Below are 3,599 nucleotides of genomic sequence, written 5' to 3' on the forward strand. Positions count from 1 at the left end.
TATGTATTTTTATGTTTCTTGTATCTATTTTGTACCGACTATACGGCACGTTTCCACACTATAAATTATAAAGGAAAGTATGACAACTTTCCCTACAATAAAGCCATGATTTTCAATAAAATAATAATACCATTATTATGACTGAAACTGCATTATATAACATATTACTAAGTTTCAAAATTCAAAAAAAACACTTCATAACGAGTCGCAGTCAACTGAGGGACTAATGGGGATGTCGAGATTAAGATGACACAATGGAGTGATTCGGGCCGCATTAGACAAGTTAACGGGGATTGTCTGAACCGCGTTCTTGAGACACCGACACGTAGCCCTTAGAACATCTTTTGAAGCATTAGCCGCTTGCACCAAGTCTTGTGCACTAGCACAGCACTGCGGGCTAGGCTGGTTCGAGTATCCAAACAAGAAAGACTCGCAAGTGATCAACTTTACTATCACATTACCACAGTCCACTTGCGCGCTTACATGATGTTTCGACAACAAAACCATGACGATCAAAATCAAACTAAGCCGGATCATGCTTAGAGCCATTTTTTTCAAAATCAGAAATTAAGAAAAGGGAAAATTTGTGTGTAATGTAATTTTTGATGTGTTGGAAGGGTTATGGTGAAGGGTTTTTATAAGGGGGATTAAAGGTGGTTAAATGGTAAGAAATAAAATGCATTTAATGTATATTGCAATCTCTTAAGGCGTTACAAAATAAGCTAGGTCTCATTGAGCAAATTCGAATATTTTTAAAGTGATCTTGGAAACCTTTTTTAATTGGAAAATTTATTAAGAAGGTAACTGAATATCTAAAATCTGATACTGTGAGAAAATAAGTAGTGGCGAAGCTTGAAAATTTTTACCCGGGGTCGGAAGTCACCAGACCTAAAAGTTCTTTATAAGTAATTTTTTTTATAAAACAGGGGGGTCGAAAACGTATATACCTAAAAAATTCTATACGAAACGTACATACATAATACTACTGAGCGAAAAGTTTGGAGGGGGGGTCATGACCAGACCCTTAGGGCACTGGTTTGAATGGTGGATTAGAGGTGTGTGACATAATACTGACGTGGAGGATCATGTTCATCATGAGGGTTATGATCACGCCCTATAGCGTTAATACATTTATTTTCACATACATATATTTGGAATAGGTGAGACCTAAAAGAATCTTCAACTTATAAATATTTAGATTTATTTGGAATTATATATTATAAAAAGAAATACATTTATTTTCGTCATATTTAAGTACATGGAATAAATTCAGTTACTTTTTCCAGTGGAAAAAAAATAGCTTCTAACAAAAATTATAAAAATAAAAATTGTGTATAATTAAGCATCTAATAAACGAGACAAAATGGATTAAACAATCTATAAATTAAAGAAAATACATAGCAACTTATGAAACTAAGTTAATATTTCCCAAAACACACCTTTTTAGGTGCTTCAACTATGGTAAAAATAGAAGGTGGTACGGAAAATTTGGATGATTCGTTGACCATTAAAAAAAAGAAGGTGGTACGAAAAAACTTTTATATAAGGTTTGAAATGGTGAATTGAGGTAGAGTAGATAATCCTGCTATTGAAAGAAAAAACTTGCATGTCCTCTCCTATTATAGGAAATTTAGTTAATATTTCCCAAAATACACCCTTTCAAAAAAAATTTCCCAAAATACATAGCAAGGGATTACTTATGAAACTAGTGATAATACCTGCGAATTTCGCGGTGTTGAAAAATGATATGTTTGTTACTTTTAGAAATAAAAAAATTACGTTATTGATCATAAAGAAACTGTACGCGTGAAATTATTATGGAAATCTGAAGTTAAAGATTAAAATAAAACGAAACATCGTACTATAGATGTAACAAAACCGAAAAGATAAGTAGATGAAAGAAATACGTTTTTGTGGTTTGAAATATAAATTGAAAGCCTATTACTCTAATACTTCTTCTTGCTGGAGTTTAGTAACCAATAACCTCGAATTCGTTTTAGACCAATTGAAAGCCTATCACTCTAATACTTCTAATACTTCTACTTGATGGAGTTTCGTAACCAATAAAACTACAATGTAATCATTAGATCTTTGACAATTATTAGATCAACATAGAGAATGCACACAATCAAACATGCACGTTGACCATTTCATAACCGAGGAACCATGATGAGAGGAAACCTCATAGCAGGCACTGATTCCCTCATTCTTTACTATAACATCTATCCAAGAAGATATGTAGGGCTGGCATATCGTGTCAACCGGGCTTGTTAAGACCCGAATACGATAAGACCTGAACCCGAAACAGGTAAACACGAACACGAAACAAAATCTTCTCGTCTCAGATTTTCCAAACACGGACACGAACCTGATAATTAACAGTTACACGAAAAAATGACATGTTTGACACGTTTACTAAAAAACGAAAATTTTGAACCGTTTACTAAATGGCCATCTAGCCTAGTTACTAAAAAATGATCTCGTTACTAAAAACGAAAATTTTTTAGCCATTATCTATTGAAATATTACAATCCACTAATCCTTAATAAGTACATGCATAAATATAAGCATGAGTAAGTGATACACTAAAGTGAATGCTAATAAGTAATTCTTCATCTTACACAAATATTTAGAACATAGTGAGCACTTTGGAGTATGAGAAGCCTGGTAAGTGATACACTAAAGTGAATGCTAATAAGTAATTCTTCACAGTGAGCACTTTAGAGTATGAGAAGCCTGCATTTGAATCAAGAAAAAAAACAAATGCTTAAATAATATTATTGTGAAAATTGCACTTGCTTATGTTGTATCAGACCATAAAAATGATCTTTTACCTATCATATAGACCAAATCCTTCATAGCGATACACCAACTTTGAGCATCTTCCCTCATAGCGATAAACCAACTTTGAGTATCTTTTTGACCTGATTACACACCCATTATAACTAATTTTTTTTAGCATAGCATATGCAGAAACAACTATTATAAAATTATAAAAATCCATATATATAGCAAATTCTTAAAAGATATTTTAACACCATTATTAAACATGGACAATACAAAAGGCAGCAAAAAACTTTGAATATTACCTTGAATTTCGAATACACTAAAAAACCATCAAAGTGACTGAAGTTGTCTACTTTGTAGCATCCCGGAAACTGTTAAGATGTAAAATTAAGACGAACAACTGAATATTAAACAAATAAATATATTTCTTACTCAAAGATTGTAAACTAAAAATATCTCGGGCTCAAAATAAATGATAAATAGCAAATTACCAATCTTAAAATTATTAAAATTGAAGAATATTTAAATAAAGAAATCACATCAGAACACCACCGATGATAAATCTATCTAGTATGAATCGATTATACCAAAGAGACACTCATACAACCTATATAATAATAGACTTAACAATCGGTGTCCCCTCGCTTTCCAGCGGACCAAACCTAATTGATTATTATGTATAATGTCCACATCAACCCCTACCACTTTCTCTATATCTAGAGAATTCACCACCAAGTGACATGACCATCACATAAAAAAATAAAAAGATTATATCATTGAGAATTACCTTTGTATATAGTTTCATCAGCTCA

General features: G+C 32.1%; 1 long non-coding RNA gene across 1 annotated transcript; it reads right to left on the reverse strand.

Moving 5' to 3' along the window:
• Positions 1-2,382: 2,382 nt before the first annotated feature.
• Positions 2,383-3,387, reverse strand: LOC110935997. The gene is made up of 4 exons (XR_002589607.2): positions 3,279-3,387; positions 3,090-3,158; positions 2,835-2,924; positions 2,383-2,736 (listed from the first exon to the last, which is right to left on the reverse strand). It is a non-coding gene; the product is annotated as an uncharacterized LOC110935997 (long non-coding RNA).
• Between the last annotated feature and the right edge of the window lie 212 nt (positions 3,388-3,599).

This window comes from Helianthus annuus, chromosome 1 (genome assembly GCF_002127325.2).
Source record: "Helianthus annuus cultivar XRQ/B chromosome 1, HanXRQr2.0-SUNRISE, whole genome shotgun sequence".
NCBI classification, from domain to species: Eukaryota; Viridiplantae; Streptophyta; class Magnoliopsida; order Asterales; family Asteraceae; genus Helianthus; species Helianthus annuus.